The sequence below is a fragment of the Salarias fasciatus genome, chromosome 9 (assembly GCF_902148845.1).
Source record: "Salarias fasciatus chromosome 9, fSalaFa1.1, whole genome shotgun sequence".
NCBI classification, from domain to species: domain Eukaryota; kingdom Metazoa; phylum Chordata; class Actinopteri; order Blenniiformes; family Blenniidae; genus Salarias; species Salarias fasciatus.
The window spans coordinates 23,545,174-23,554,226 of record NC_043753.1 but is presented as its reverse complement, the minus strand read 5'-3'; positions in this window follow the sequence as shown (position 1 = coordinate 23,554,226).

The following is a 9,053-nucleotide window of genomic DNA, read 5'->3' as shown; positions in this document are numbered from 1 at the left end:
TCGTGTAAACAAGGCCTCTTGGAGAGCGTGTGGAGGGCGAGCTGTGGAAAAAAAAAAGGGACCTGAAGAGATGGACACAGGTTTTAAGCAAACAACCTCCTAAATACCCCCCCGCCCCCCCACCCCCACCCCCACCTCCACCCCCCCACAGCCCTCCTCGCCTCCGTCTTTGCCTGTCAGGGAAGGGTGGGGTAACCTTGAGCTGAATGAAAGGCAGCCGCTATCTTGTCATCAGCTATTTCCGGGCCCCAAGGCTCCCGCTGAGGAGCCGAGCCACGGGGGAGAGAGCGAGACAGACAGAGAGAGGGAGAGAGAGAGAGAGAGAGAGGGCGAGAGAGAGAGGTCCACGTCCAATTACCGGCCCTGTCAGGGTGACGGCTGATAGAGAAAGAGGGAGTGAAGAGGGGAAAAAGAGGGACAGCCTCTCTCTCTCTCTCTCTCTCTCTCTCTCTCTCCGCCCTCCTTCTCTTTAGCTCACCCCTCTTTTCTCTCTCCGTCTCCCCCTCCTCCCACACATTGCCTTTCAAGTGCGGCGGAGTTTAGAACGACATGACGACAGGTTAATGCACCCTTTCTTTCTTTCGTTCTTTCTTTTTTTCTATCTTTACCTCAGTGGCGAGGTTCATAAACGCGGCCGTCCACAGTCCATGTGGAGGTGGCGATGGAGGAAGGGGGAGTGGTTCTGTTCCTGTCTGTCTCTTGACCTGAATGACCTCAGTGATTCCTCGCCGTCGCGGTCGGTTCCCGCGCTCCCGAGCGCTCCCCGCCAACACGTCTCCATCGTTCCTCGTTAGCCAGGCCTCAGTGACCCGATCGACTCGTGTCGTGGTCGTGTGGTCACGACCGCCCTGAACCCGCCCGTCTCTGCTTTAGGGACTTTGCGTGCGACCCCTCTCGTCTCGCCGTGTAAATCCGTCCCTCACACTCACACTCGTGGCCCTGAAGCGTGTGTGTGTGTGGTTTCTTTATGCAGATCAGTGTTTGTACTCATTGTTATCATGACTGTGTTGTTGTGTCATTGCTGTGCTCTCTCCAGGCGGCCGCTCAGCTCGCTCAGCAGGATCATGGGAGTAGTGAGAGTGACATCTAGTGGTTTCTGATGTCATTTCACCTCTCCCGGCTGCATGGCGCGCTCCAGCGAGGCTCCACTCCAACTCAAACTGTCGACTGCCTATCAGACCCATCAGTTCATGTTTCGAACGAGGAGGATGTGACACACGGGTGGATTTACACAAAACTCTGAGCATTTCATTTCATTTCTCTGGTCACCTGTGATACGTCAGCGGAATCTGTTTGTAGCCTCTGGATGTATGAACGGCCGCAGCCTGCCTCCTCACAACCCAATGCCACTAAATTCACATTCAAAATCAGCAATCGTTAAAGAATATTTATAACATTTCCCCTCAAAAACACCACTAAATGTTATTTATATGTCATCAAATCTATTGCAAACTACTAAATTGACAAAAATAACTTCACAAATTCAACTATGTCTCAAAGAAATCTCTAAATAAGGTCAAATTCTCACTGTATATCTTCAGAAACTTAAGTTTGAATGGGATTAATTTGAAGAAACAAATAAAAAAAATCTAGAAGTGATTACTCTTTTTTCGTCCCATAAATCCTTCCAAACCAGCAAAATCAACGTGCCAAAAATTTAAAATATTACCAAAAAAATGTGTTTTTATTTGCTCCCAAATCTCGTGCAACCAATCAGCAACTCTATTACACCTCCAGAAAAGTCACCGGTTCTCCCCTTCTGGATTTACAGCAGGTGTAAAGCTCCAGGGTTAACACCTGTGGCTTTGATTAATAGCCAGGTGACACATTCCAGCTATTAATTTCACCTTCGCAATGCAGAACGCACGTGTTGTTATGATTAGGCTGTCTGGCACTCTCTGTTCCCCGCTGTGACCGTGTTTACATCCCCTCATCTAGATTAATAGCACCGGAGCTGCTTCCAGCTGACGCTTAAAGGTAACTCCAGGTTCATTGGCAGGAGGGTGGAAGTCCGTTCATTCATTCATTCATTCAGATATGTAATGGAGGAACTTAGAAACTTATAAGTATTGTGTTTTTGATTTTTTTAAAAACCTTTTGGACCCAAACTGGGTTATATTAGGGAAGCCTTCCACCCTGAACTGGATATAAACCATGCTGAAGATGGGTGGATGGATGAAACAAAGCCCCATATCTCAGCTCGGGTTTTCTATGAAATTCTCATCGTCTGCTTGGTGGTTTGGCGGGCCCAACTGGAGTTTTGGGCCAGTTTTATCCCTCAGGCCTTATGTTTGACATCCCTACAGTATAGTGGCAGTGACTTGTGGAAATATTCTTTATTTCTACAAGTTTCTTTCTTGTAGATCCAACTCGAGGCAGAACATGCCGGAGTCTGCTTGAAATGCTCAGGTTTTGTGTGTTTGCTGCAGGTTTTCTTCATCTCTTCACTCTGGTGTGTTGACACCAGTATCAGCGTCCATCATCGATTCATGTTTTCTAATGGCTGTTAGCATCACGCAGATTTCACATCTTTATTTTGGGAAATAATAGATATAAGGCATGTCTGAATGGCAATATTGTATCAAAAGAAATGTACATATGTACAAAAACAAACCACGTGTATAAAAGATGTTGATGAAGATGTGACAGAGATCCTCAAATGTCTAATTATGATGTAAATTAAAGTATATTAAGACTTGCTGCTAAGGTCTGTAAATTGCACTTCAGTAACAGATAAAAAAGTGAATGTTTGTACTGTATATGTGAATAAAAAAAAACAAAATCTTGTAATTTTATTTGGCCTCGATTGTCTTTTTTTATGGTGGGCCGTGTCCAGTTTGTCGGAGTGATGGTGTGCCGGCCCCCCCGGAGCATCCAGGCAATTTCTTAAAGAGAGGCCTCCTCTGCTGCTTCCCGGGGGAAATCCAGGGAGAAATGGTTATCTCTGTTAGGCTCGCTGGCAGGTGTCCGACACACCAGCCACCAAATTAGCCTGAGGGAAGAACCGAGCCAGGAAGGAGAAGAGGAGGACAGGGAGGGGTAGCGGGTGTGGGGTCTGTCTCGCTCCCCCCCCCCCCCCCCCGAGGCCGCCGACTTGGCTCTGTGTTCCACAATAAACATCATAATTGACAATTTGCTGCAGTGGCTGGTCACGGCGAGCCGCCTCCAATCTAATGGCCGAGGACAGAGGGGGAGAAGTCCTCGGTCTATTCTGAGTCGGAGCTTCCTGGAATACACCGAGTGTGTTACCGTGCCAGGTCGCACCGCCACGCCGCTCTGACATGAGGGTGACGTGTGGAGTTATTTACATCCTCCTGAACGGCTCCTGAAGCTTTGAGCGAGTGTCAGTCGAAAGGAAATAAGCTACACTGAAAGACTGGTTTGCATTTATACACTGGCAAAAACAAAAAAAGTGAATAAGCTAAAATGTAATCAATAGAGAGAACATTCTGTGCCTCGTCACAGTTTTTAGAACTTTTAGATTTCTGGAAAATAATACAATCACTTAGATATATTTATATATATTCTTATGTTTATTTATATAGAAAGTCTCATTCATGATCACAAAACAAGCCACATTTGTGCTCAAATTAAGTCTGATCTCACTCTGAAAAGGAATGGCATAATGGAAAAGAGCAACATAGAAAACAATAAATGTTTGCTATTGATCCGCCCGTCTTAGAGAAAGCTTTTCTCAGTTTTAAGGTCATAGGTCACGGGAGCTGAGTGCACGGTGGAGACTACTTCATGGTAATAGGTCAACATGCAAACACAATCTAAAGCCTCAAATCATTTTGGAGGGGTTATAGGAAGAATCTGGCACACGGAGAGACGCTCTCACACTCAGACTCAGCAGTAAAGACAGTAAAAAACACGACTCCACTTATTTAATGAGGCACTGGTCCTCAAAGGGTTGAATGAAGAGTTTGATCTCAGACACGACTTCCTGAAGACATCTGCACTGTTTTGGCTCCATTCTGAAGAAATATATGGTCAGAGTGCATCTTGCTAAAAATATAGTCCAGACAGTTAAAACAAACAAGCCAGATGCTCACAAAAACAAATAACGATGGTTCAACTCTCACCTTAGACCGGAATGCAGGCCAGTTCATGAAACAGAGGGAACCCAAGGGGCTGGACAACATGAGGAACTACAATACAGTAACAACACACACTGAAGACATCTATATGTTGCAATTTTTAAATGCTTAACAATGCACATCGTGATACACTCACACACACACACAAACACACACACACAGGCCCAAGGCACTGAAATTACCATCAATGTTTAAAACTAAATGTGTTCTTCCTAAAACAGATGATGCTGTGTGCAGAACACCAAACCCCAATGAAAGGGACTCAAACTTCATCAATAAAGTCAAGTCAAATGTTTCTGTTTGTGGATCTTTTTAAGTACATAAAAATAATGCAACTGCACACACAGTATTTACTGTAAACTGTAAGATGTTCGACATGTATGTTTATAACACCTCAAAGGAAATGTATATAGGGTGTCGAGTTATACCTTCATGCAGGTCGCAGGAGCATGACGCGTTACTTTTCGTTTGCTGGATGGAAGGAGTGAGGGGACTGGTCTCTGGAGGCAAGTAATGAATCTCCTGGAGTTCCAGCTCATGTCGTACATAAATCTCATTTCTTCAGAAACGACTGATCTGCATCAGCTACCTGAACTGCAGGATGAACCACCGGAGCTCCAGCAGCAGCGGCCAAACTGACGTCCACCGTTCCATCTGCACTGTACAGACCAGCTGTTAGATCAAGGCTAAAGGTCCGACAAGGCTGGAAAAAAGTCCCTGACCAATGAGAGGCAGGTGAACCCAGCCTCGCCGGGTCCAGGCACACATGAAGTGGACAGCCAGGAAATGGAAGAAGGTTCTGTGGTCAGGCGAGTCAAGCTCCAGCCTTGTCTTCCTCCTGCTAAAGTGAGAGCAGACAGAAGGCCAGGTCCAGCTGGAACTCCAGCAGGTGCAGAGCTGCTGTCCAGCGTGGTGGAGGCTGAGGTCAGGCTCAGGGTGTGGGGATGAATGAGTGCTGCTGGAGTTCATCATCTCACCGTGTGTGACGGCTCAGTGAGCTCTGCCAGGCTCTGCCATTCTCACCATGCACATGCTCCTTTAGCACTGCTGAGGTCAAAACTAAATGACGCCGCTTGGAACAAGATCACATCTCAACAATGTGAAAAATGAGGCGGGGAACAAGCAGCCAGGATTAGAGCTCTGCTGCCTGCTGAAGGCAGGACAACCAAATATCATCTGATGATGTGATGCTTGATTTATTTTCTGTTCAGCCACTGGACCTCAAACTTCACAGAGCCAGCGAGATGGAGGGTAAAAAATTCACTTTCTCTTGGTATTTTTAGAAATAACTCTTTCTCTGAGAGTTTTTTTTTTTAGTTTCATCTTCAGTGTTTCTTAATATTTTTCCCATTTTCCATGACAACATTCAGTTTCTGTTGGGTTTTTTTTTTCTGTTTCTGTTTTTTGTCAGTATTTGGTTGTACGTTCATCACTCCATGTTCATTTCTTCTTGTTTTTTTTCTCCATTTTGTGAAGAGTTACTGTCACTTTACTGTGTTTTTGTCTTTAGTCATTTCTGTTGTTTGATGGTCGGTTTAATTTTGTGCCAGTTGACCTTGTTGACCTTGACACTATTTTTTTTTCTCCATTTTGTTTCTTCTGTGTCCCTCTCTAAAGTTCTTTTTGAGTCGTTTCATGTCATGTTGAGTTAAAGGTGCATTAAGGAGTTTTACAACCTTAAAAATACTTATTTTTCACCATAAACATGTTACACATTTTTAATGATGTGTACAATGTGCCCTGACATATGTGTAGCCAAGGGGGGGATCAATTTTTATGCCAAGAACACACAGACTAAAGGCCTCAGTATATTCCCCCGTCGCCGCCACGGCATTCCTACGCCGGCAACCCTACGCCGCCACTGAACATATCTTGCTCCTGCGTCAAGGGAACGCCCTCCTCTGCCAAGCCGCTAGCAGTCACAACAACAATGCGGCTTCCGTAGCTCCGGCTTTACCTAGACATAGATTTATAGACATAGATTTATAGACGTACGTATCTAGACACGCGTGCATTTACCGAACATATATCTGCATATATGACATATCTGGTGACACCGGGCTGTGGTGGAGGAGAGGCTGAGCAGACCGTGATGAAATATTGGTGAAACTAATGAGCTTTTGGACGATTAAAGCCGTTTTCGGAGCGGCTATACACATAGCCCCGTCTGCTAACAGTGCTAACACTGCTAACAGTATAGGGATGTGCGCCGCTCAATTTTGGATCTCAATTTCTCCCGAAGCACTGTTCGGATCAGAAAAGCATTTCGGGTGAGTTCTACTTTATTCTATAAACAACGCGAAAGCGGACCAATCACAGCCCTCGACGTTCACGTCATCACGCGTCGAAACGACGCAAAGTCACAATTTTCGGGAGGCGCACGTCAAGCCCCGACGTAGCCCGACGTAGCCCGTCATAGGGCTACGACGTCTACGTCGTAGGAACGACGTAACGGCGACGGGGAAGTATACTGAGGCCTTAACACAGGCTAACAATTAGGACAAACAGCAGATAGTGGTTTACAATTAATTTATTAATTTATTTACAATAATAAAACTATTTCTTTGATTTCCACAAAAACTCTAAAACCAACAATGAATAGCTCGCACCATAAAGTTAATTAGGAAATACAAAAGAAACTCAAGTTAGTAACGCAAAATAGTAAATCAAATTAATACACAACTCAAATTAACCAAACCAAAGTTAGTAACAAAATCCAAAGGGTAACCAAACCAAAACTGTAAATACTAAATACTTAAGTGCCAAGTGCTGTGCATTCATTAAAAGTGGCTTGTGCGTTTATGAGGCATGAAATGCGGGGTAAAGTGCTTTCTAATTGGCTGTTAGAGCATACAGTATTTCGTTTATTAAACTCTAAACCAAGAAGTGAGCATAATAGAGCTGCAGTGGCTATTCCCTTTTTTCTCAGCTCCAGCTACTCAGCAGGCAACAAAAACTTAAGTCCGCCTGCAAAAAAACAATGTGCATATTAACCCACAAATCACAGTCAGCTTAGTGTGTACAGCCCGGGCTCCCCATTTACCTCTGAAGTCCTCATCAGAGCCCGCATCTCTGCCGAGGACTTGGCCCCCAGCACACAACCCGTTGCCCATACAACTTAAAGTCACAATGATGCTCTTCGGGAAATGCTTAATCATAAAAAACAAAAATGTACTCACAACTTCAATGCCTTAAGACCCCGAGCACAGCCACGCGACTTCCCCAGCGCTTCTCCCGTTTGTCGCACACCTGTACCTAATAACTAATCAGGGTAGGGAAGACGCTGCCTGCATGTGGTGCGTTCACAGACCTGCAAGTGTATGGGAATTTTCTCAAATACAAAACCACCCGGTCACATCAGCATTACAAGAACCTCTAACAGCGCTAAATTGTCACTTGAAAGTCGCAGTGCCGGTCCGGCACCAGCATTTTTTGGGGGAGAATTTGAAAGGAATGACGTAATGCGCGCTCCGGCTGGTTAGGTTTCATTTTGTCCGCCATTACTCCGCCAGATGCTTAGTGAGCAACAACTGAACAGGATCTACCAGAAAGTAAGAAAAGACTGGCTTCTAGCACTGCCACAGCTCCAGCACAGACCCCACCAGGTAAAAGAAACTTAAATCTTACTTGAGCGCTTCTAGACGAGCGAAGACGGAGTCCCCCTCTTCCGTGCACGGGAGCCACAGGGACGAGTTTTTCACTAAGCTGCGTTACGCCCAAGGCCTGCAGGGGGCGCTGTTTCGCACAAAACGTGTAAACTCCTTAAGGCACCTTTAATTCTTTCTCTATTTGACAGTTTTTAGTTTCACAGTGGTTGTTTGGTGGTACTTAGGATGATCCTTGGGTCATCTTCATGTCTCCATATGCATATATTTGTTGTTTTATTTGATGTGTGTTTGTGAGACTTTTCCAGACCTTTGTTTTGGGTTTTAAGTTTCTCCATGCTTGTTTTTCTCACACTGGTGCTGTTCTTGTTCACCGATAACATTAACTTAGCGTTAGAGAGCGGCACAGCGTGTTCATGGACCTTCCCGATGAAACAAAAGATCCACTGCGAGGAGACATCTCTTAACAAAAGACTCAGAGTTTCAGAGTCACCCAAACCTGTTTTGGAGGGGAACAGGGACCTGGTGCCGGTCCTTCAGAAAGCTGGTGGCTCCTTAAAGAGCAGAGCAGGTTCGCACTGCCAGGAGGCGTCCTCATCACATCACGCAGGCAGAGGAACTGCTGGAGTGAATACGAGGTGGAATAAGTGTGATCACCTGTCCTGGTTTTCTGGTGAAGTAGTTTTGAGGCCACAGTGTTTGATCATCTCAACCGATGCTGATATTTGGTGTTTTTCTCGCCTGCAGGAAGCAGCAGCACCACTGAATGTTCAGACGGCTGCAGGAGAGCTGTGGAAGAAGGTCCCATTAGAAAGAGGCCTAAAAAGAACCGGCGGGGGACCAAAGGGCCGCTTTCCAGGCCAGATACCTGCAGCGGCACCAACTGGGAGAAGGAGGCTATGGCCGAGTCTTCTGTGGTCTTCACAGAGCAGATCTTTGTCCCTAAATGCTGCAAATCAAGTGTAGAAACTCCCAGCAGGAGGAACTGAGTGTTTAGAGGTGGTTCACATGTTGACAGCAGGAAACCTCAAGTTATCAGGACCAGAACTCAGATTTGTGTTGTTCAAAAGTTGTTATCAAGGCTACAGCTGTGTAACTTCACCACTTTCAGCAGTGATCAGTCAGTAGCTGATCAGTTTCACTCAATCAATCAATCAGTTACCATCAACTGATATTTCACTGGGCGTCTTCCTCTTAGTAATATGTAACTGATAGCGTTCAGATTACAGAGCATCTTCCTCCCACTAACTGTTACGGCCATGAGGAAGACTTTGAAAAGTGAAAAAACTAACTGAAGCTTTATTTGTGTTTCACAGGTTTCCATCAAGTATGTCCAGAAAGAAGACGT